This window comes from Lactuca virosa, chromosome 9, assembly GCF_052849685.1.
Source record: "Lactuca virosa cultivar CGN04683 chromosome 9, Lactuca_virosa_CGN04683_v6, whole genome shotgun sequence".
NCBI lineage: Eukaryota > Viridiplantae > Streptophyta > Magnoliopsida > Asterales > Asteraceae > Lactuca > Lactuca virosa.
In genome coordinates, this window is record NC_136434.1 from 215312362 (window position 1) to 215321018 (window position 8657).

General features: G+C 32.6%; 2 long non-coding RNA genes across 2 annotated transcripts; both read left to right on the plus strand.

Annotated features, from left to right (window-relative positions):
- Positions 1–457: 457 nt before the first annotated feature.
- LOC145140864 (uncharacterized) lies at positions 458–1576 on the plus strand. The gene is made up of 2 exons (XR_013722320.1): positions 458–760; positions 1020–1576. It is a non-coding gene; the product is annotated as an uncharacterized LOC145140864 (long non-coding RNA).
- Positions 1577–3645: 2069 nt separating this feature from the next.
- LOC145135561 (uncharacterized) lies at positions 3646–4198 on the plus strand. The gene is made up of 3 exons (XR_013719883.1): positions 3646–3901; positions 3992–4045; positions 4117–4198. It is a non-coding gene; the product is annotated as an uncharacterized LOC145135561 (long non-coding RNA).
- The last annotated feature ends 4459 nt before the right edge of the window (positions 4199–8657 follow it).

Genomic DNA, 8657 nt, shown 5'->3' on the forward strand with positions numbered 1-8657 from the left:
AACACAACACAAATAAACAACTAGGGGTTATCAGCAACCCTGGGGACTATCATCAGTCCCAGTAGGAAAACAACATGCCTGGTGGGTTATCAGCAACCCTGGAGACTATCAGCAGTCTTAATACACAGTATCACATATCACAGTAAGAACAAGCAAGACCCAGCTGGTCAGCATATATATATATATATATATATATATATATATATATATATATATATATATACACACACACTACTTTATAATACATAGATAATAGTAGGGACCACTAATTTTAAGACCACATCTTAAAAACAAGGAGATAAAATCTCATCCATTAAATAAACTTTAATGGTTAGATTTGATAGTTGAGTTGGTAATCCATGTGAAAAGAAATAAACCAATGAAAAATAAGCAAATTCAAAAACTAAGGCATATAAATCAAAGACCCTCGACACTTCTCCCCCAAATGACTAAATAAACTATCATATTCTAATAACCCTAATCCCCCCACCATCTTTTGCCACCTACGTCTGGCAGCCGCCTTTGTCGGCCACCTCTTTCACCATTATCCCGGTGATACACCTCCTTCGCCATGATACCCTCCTAAAAAACGAGATCATCACCTTGACATCTAACTACTCCGTTGTTGCTTCCTCATAACTCTCATTGCATTCGACAAAGATGCATTCAAGAAATCAGATCTGCCGTTGAACAGAGAGTAGCTACCACTTTGACCCTTACAACTCTATGACCAAAGCACCATTACATCAAACACGAAACGGTTCATCTTCTTTTTCCACTATGTTTGTTAATATCTATAACATTATTGAAAGTAAAACTCTTTCAGATACATCATCTCTCTGTCTCTATCTATCTTTCTCTATGAATCTAACTTTCTTTTTAGTTATTTTTAGCAAATATGTTCATCTGAAACCCCATATTCGGGTTTGTATTTTTTTTTAATATTTCGTTGAGTTTCGACTTGTGTGATATGTGCTCAATTGTTTTTGTTGATTTTTTTTATGTTTTCCTTGTTATAGGATGAAGGTTTAAAGAAATCAGAAGCATTCGGTTCGATCATCACTTCGTCTCACAATTACATAGATATTTGTACTCGTACTTTTGCATTTATGATCTTGATTTATTATGTATTTTTTAAATATAATTGATGTTGGACTTAGGTCTTTTGACAAATGTGATAATTTTAAATGTTTATAGAAATTTTAAAAATGTACTATATACCATGTTTGTTAAATATGTTATATAGTTAAGAGCATATGGTATGGGCAACTTGAAGTGGTGTTATAACAAGAAGCAACAAGATGATAGGGTGGTGTTCATGGTGTTATAACACCATGTTAAGAGGAGAGAGATAGAGAGAGATAATTTGGCAGCCAATAGGTGATCACGTTTCTTCTTGTCATGGAGACAACAAGAAGCACCACAACAAGATGCAACAAGGAGGGGAGGGGGGTGTTTTTGATGTTATAACGACGTTATGGGCTGTCAACTCAGCCACAACAAGAGCAACACGCCCACACCGTATGCTCTAAAAGATTTCTTATGTATGTGACGACGGGTAAAGCAAATTATTTTATGGTACTTTCTATAAAAATAGAACAATGATGGGTAGAAGGCTGAAAACCAATCAAAAAATATATATCAAAATTAACACATGAGAAAAATAGAAAGATTGGTATTTAAAATAGAATGACAAAATATAGTACCAAGTTTTATTCACCACTTTTCAAACGAAAATAATAACTGATACTCAGAAAAGCCTAAATCTTTCTACAAATTTTATACAATACGTTTTTTTTATAAAACATTATTCAACCCACCTAGATTAACTTTAGAAGAGGTTTATAAAAGTATAACACTTTGTATTCCGGAAATGAAATCTATGTATAAAACAATAAGAATCCTATATTTGTAGTTTATATTGGAACATTAAAAAAATAAATACCCTCCATATGTAATTTACATTGGACAGGTAAAAAGCAAACATCTACCTTTGTAATTAATCGATGAGATATAACCCTAATACCCTAATTAAATTGGAAAGATAAAAAGCAAACATTTTAAGTACATATTATTTAATATATATTATTTTTGAAATTAAAATACATATATACGTTTTTTTAATATGCTTTAAACTAAAATTAATATCTAGCTATGTTATTTTTATTATTATATTATATTAAATAAACTTAAATTTGTTATTAGCATGTCTAGACGTTTGTTTATATTTTTAATATAATAACAACAATGTAAATAATAAATAAAATTTTAACTAAATCATATCATATTGGTTAATATAGATATCTATTTTTGAATTAACGTGAAGTTATAATATACACGAATTAAAATAATAATCATATTGTCGTAATTTATACATGTCTTCGTTTAAGGTTATAATGAATTAGTCCGGAATTAATTTTTAAACTAAATTTTCAGTTTGTTTCCAACTTATTTTTATTTTCAACTTAAATACAACAATTTACTTATATTTGTAGCTCAGAAAACGACATACTCATAATTTTTATGGTAAAAACAATAACACTCATTTTATTAAACATGTAAAAACAAAGTATTTGTATTTTTAAATCAAAACTGAAAAATATTTTTACTTTTAACAAGAAAAAACATATATTTATATTCTTAAACAAAATAGTAACAGACTTTTAATAAAAACTGATTTTTTTTACGAAAAACACTCCAACTAAACAAACTAACATACACTCGAAAGTTATTCATACAACATAAATTTTTTGTAAAAAAAATATATTCGTTGTATGAACTTATTCTATTTTTAATAAACTAAATGTCATAAAACATTTAGATAGTATTTTGGATATTTTACGAAATGGTAGTATCTTTCTATATTTTATAATAAATGTAATATAATATTTTTATAATGACATGAATTGAAAATAACCTGTAATATAAAGGATCAAAGATGTAAGTTTAATGTTTGAAAAATATAGGCCACAGTTGAATTTCTAGGTAATCTCTAAATATTATTAAAAGAGAACCTTAAATTCTAAATTGAAGAAACAATGGCCATTGATTGCATTTCACTCCTTAGCTCTCTACCTTAGGATCGTTTTGCTGACATCATCTTACACCAAAATACGCATGCTCATCGTATTGTAACGTCGTTGCGTTTCATTCCTTCCTAGGTTTTCCTTAGCAACGAAGAGCGTAATCTCTAAATATTATTAAAAGAGAACCTTAAATTCTAAATTGAAGAAACAATGGCCATTGATTGCATTTCACTCCTTAGCTCTCTACCTTAGGATCGTTTTGCTGACATCATCTTACACCAAAATACGCATGCTCATCGTATTGTAACGTCGTTGCGTTTCATTCCTTCCTAGGTTTTCCTTAGCAACGAAGAGCGTATATGAAGATATCAACATGAAGTCATTTTTTTCTTCTTTTTCCCTTTCTATCTCCAATCCATCAATGGATGTAGCTGTGTTCGAAAAGGTGAAGACATTAACGCTCCTCAATGGATTGATTTCACCAATCATGATCCTCCTGTTTGTCGTTGAAATTGGGCATTCACAAACGTCGTTGAATTTTAGGGTTTTCTATCCACCATTTTCCTGCACCACTTCTTCCATCGATTTGTAGAACACCTTTTCTCTCTGTCCATCCACAATCATATTTTAGTTAATTTTCTAATCCGCTATGGGCCTGCAAATACACACCGCTTTTCTGCTTTGTTCTCTATCTCGACAACGATCGGTCTTTCAAGGAGGCATCACCATCAATCGGGATCGGAATCGGCTTTGTTGCCGGAATTTGATCACCCCTGTCTTATATTATCAGGTTTAATGTGTTTTCTTGTGTGTGTCTGTAGTTTTGTGTGACTGGGAAGGAGCGAGATGACCTAATTCCTTTTCTATTTAATCAGGTACCTTGCGTATTCCTTTTCATTTTCTCCTAACAACCACCAATTATTACAAACGATGGTCCCACTAATCATATGGTTACATCAAAATAGCCAGAGAAAACCCATACGGACGTCCTCTCTGATGCTAGACCAACCTGCTACAAGGTAATTATTAGTCACACATCATCTGATTATGTTTAATATCTAAAATATTTGTGAAACTTTCTTTCCTACAGAAAGAATCGAAGATGAAAGCCACATTACTGAAAAAAATCATCGTCCTCTTCAACATTCATGTATTATAGAGGTTCTCTGAAGGTATTTTCTTAATCCTAAGTTGAATTCATTAGATGTAAGTATAAATATTTGTTGGAAATTATTAGTCTCACATCATCTGATTATGTTTAATATCTAAAATATTTGTGAAACTTTCTTTCCTACAGAAAGAATCGAAGATGAAAGCCACATTACTGAAAAAAATCATCGTTCTCTTCAACATTCATGTATTATAGAGGTTCTCTGAAGGTATTTTTTTAATCCAAAGAATTGTCTTTTTAATCTGTATATTAACCCAAATCAGTATATATTTTGGGTATATTTCAATAGCTTTTGGTATATATAAACAAACAACTGATTATAGTTTTCTACCTTTTGGGGTCCCATCAATTTATATTTTATTCTCTTATCTTCCCATTTGTACAGGGAATGAAGAACTTCCTGAAGATTTTATCTTGGTATCAAGTTATTATATGTAGTCACTTTGTTTACCAATTTCACTAATGCCAAGAATTTTGTATTGGTTAATTTATTATAGAACTCATGTTTTTATAGTCTTTACTTTGATGTTTCTACTTCAGTTGCCAACAACTTCACATCTTGAGGCTTGCCAATTTGTTGCAGCAAATCATAAAGCTCAATTATGCCTTACAGTAGAATACAAGCAACAATAAAGAAAATTTTTATTCCTCTATTTGAATCTCTATTCGATGAAGGAGCTGTTAGGGAGATCAGTAACTTTGCTATGGCTAGCAATGAAGGCGAATACATGCTTGTTCCTCACAAACATAAAATCAATTTCTATAAAACCACAAAAGTTCGTGTATCCACTGATTTTGTTGATATGGTTGATCCTTATCATTTTATCTCTTTCCCAGATTTGCTAGCCAGGAACCTTGACACTCGTGTTGCATTTGGTATGTTGTTACTTTATTAGTTTAACTTATTTCTATACTTCAATTTTTAATGTAATACACATTTGTATTATTATTACTAATTTATTACATTTTGTCACATAGATTTTCTTGGTGAAGTTGTGTCAACTGATCCCATGCAAGACATTTCAAATGTTTCGAGAAAGAAAAAACCTACAAGGTTTGTTACTAATGTTTTACCCAACAACTCTTCCCCAACAACACCACTGTCTGACATCACAAATGGTAAGATTTATATTTAAGCATTATGTTAATATTTGAAGTGCTTAAATGTTTATAATGTTCAATTTGAATAACCCATTTATCTTTATATTTCATTTTGAGTTTTTGATATACATACTATTGTTCTTTAGTGAATGCATCCTCTTCATACAGTGCTCTAAAAACACCATCACATTCAACAATACAAACAATATCCCACAAAGGTACATTTTCTTATATGTTATGCATCTTTCTTATTACACTTTCATTCTTATACTAGGTTATAACCCGTGGAAACCACGTTCGCTATGGTAATGTATTTTTAATTGTCATGCTTCCTATGATGTAATATATGTTTACAATTCTATGTTTTTTTATATGCTCCCCGCGTTTAACGCGGGCCATAATCTAGTTATTACTGTAGTAAAATTTCAAAATTTTCCAGATGTATTTTTGAATTGAAAATAGCGCTTAATGCATTTTATTTTATTAAACACAATCTTATTTTTTAACTCAAAATATCAAACGCCATTTTATTATTATCTTAAAACAATACTATATTTATATTTTTCGACCAAAATATAAATATATTTTTTTAATCCAAAACACATATTTATATATTAAAACAAAAACAAGTTATTTTTAGTTTTAACCCAAAAATAAACGTACTTTCAAATTTAACTAAAATAACTATATAATTTTATTTTTAACTCAAAATAACGAATGTAAATTACCTATATATTGTAACAAAAAACTATATTTAACAAAACATTCTCTGTTATTTTATTAATATTATTCATTTTATTATTATAATTAGTTTTATAAGTAAGTCTAAATGATGACATTACTTTTGATCGAAAGAAAAAACAAAATCATGTAATCATTGTTGTGTAGACCCCTCATTGCTCTTGGTAGTTAATATGATTCACTCCCGATTCATTCTTAAAATGTTCCAACCATGGCTACAAATTGTCAACTTCCCATCTAAGTTTCTACAGCTCACTAAAACAGCGATCCACCCCTTAAAAAAACCAAATAAACGTAATTATATTTGTTGCACCACCCCACCCCCTTAAACCCTAAAACCTAAAGATAATTATCCGTTTCATTAAAAAAGGAAACTAAATGTTGTTTAAAACTATTCCTCATAGTGAAACTAATCTCCGTTGTAAAACTATTTGCCAAATTGAAACTATTCGTGATAAAATTTAGTCTAATTTGACGAAAGATGACCAATATAATTGAGCGGGTTTGGCTCAACTGAAAACACGAACATCAAAATTCATAAAAGTGGAACCGAACAAAAAAACTAAAACTGAACCGAAACAACCTGAATTCGAACAAAAAAAAAACGAAAAGAGTCCCTGGACCAATCAACGACCAAGACGCCCGAAATAAATCGAAGACGAACAATTCGTCGGCCTGGAATGAAACTATTTGCCGCCCGCCGCATCGCGCGGGTACGCTACTAGTATATATATATATATATATATATATATATATATATATATATATATATATATATATATATATATATATATATATATATATATATATATATATATAACCACACAGGCTCATACAAACATGCTAGAGTCACAAACACAGCTAGCATCCTACATACACAATTTAGTGAGCTGGTATTGGTGCCTTCGACTCACAAGCATGGGGAGAAGACTCACCTCACCAACAAAGTCCGCAGCTAACAACTCACACTGCCAACGAACGGGTGTCGTAGACCTCCTAACAAACCATACAAGGTAAACCCTTAGTCCACCTTCTAAAACTAACCATTTGACCAAAAGTCAACTCCACCAAAAGTCAACACTCAAAGTCAACGGTCAAAGTCAACAGTCAACAATCAACATTTCCATCAGTTGATACTCACATCGTAACTAGTCCTTGGTCATGTTGTGAGAATGAACTCGGCCAGATTCCAACTCAACTCTCATCAACTCAGTCAACTCGGTCCCGGATGACCCACTTAGTAGACCTCATGACGTGAACCTTCCTTGGTCATGTCGTGAGCTCAGTCCATCGGAATAACCACGTAAAAACCACTCTCATGTCGTGAAACTCCTTGTTTCACGTCGTGAGCTATGTCTGATGCTAAATCCTAATGTCTTAAGTCCTTAATCCAATAAGTCATCCATTCTATCTTTCCAGAGGGCTTTCATACATCAAAACCAACATAAAAATCTTTTCTTTATGGAAATGCATGTCGAATGCATGTCTTGAACTTGATTTGGTCAAAAATGGTGAAAATGAGATCCAAATCTCATTCATGGGACCAAAACTCAACCAAACCATACATCTAGCACACCAAACGTAAAAAGGGACCTCATGGATCCATAAAGTTGCCAACTTTATGGAATCCAACCACTCAAACCACATCCAACATGAAGAAAAAGGCATAAATTTCTAGATCTAGAAGAGTACCACATAAAGGTTGGAACTTGGGGACTTTCCATGGTCCAAGGTATGATCTTTAAGGTGATGAGGGAACTTGCTTGCTAGATCTAAGCACAAAGAACATCTTCTTCTTCTTCTTCAAAGCACCAAAATCTCCATAAATAGATGAAAGAGGAGATGGGTGGCTCAAAATGGTGAAAGGGAGGCTAGGGTTTTTCTCAAGATGATCCAGATATGATGGAGGCTCATAAAATGCCCTAAAAACACGGAACGAACCATTATATATGAAAAAAACCCTAAAAACTCATGGGCTTGGGCTACACAGTTCTCATGTCGTGAGCCCTTAACGCTTACGTCATGAGCACAGTGTAAATTAGCATTTCCATTTAATCGCTTCTCACGTCGTGAGCTCCAACTGCTCACGTCGTGAGCTCAGTCTTCCGCCAAATCCTTTCCAACTTCAAATAGTCATAAATTCTTCGTTTCAACTCCGCTTTCGATGATCTTTATATCCACGGAAAGGTAATGAGAAGCTCTACACTTATAACAACTCCTCATTTCCTTAAAACTTCCCTAACTAAAATCCAAAATTCATAAAGGTCCGTACTTGCCAATCTACGGTTATACCCTTGGGCTCCAAATCACAAACCGAACTCCCGAATCGTCTAACTTACATAACCCACACCCAAACGGGTCTAAATATCTCTTTCCCACAAGCCCTAAGCCTTATGATAATCGATCTTCGAATCACGGCCCCGAATTAGGAAACGATTCGGAACAGGGTGTTACAGTTCTGGTTACGCGAGGTGCAATTCTTGGTGTACCTTTTCAACCAGAAGGATATATTGGTCGATCTAGCCAAGATGAAGGTTGTGGTGCATTGGGACGTTTTGAGGTCTCAATCTGAGATTCAGAGTTTCTTTGGCCTAGTATCGTATTACCAAAGGTTCATT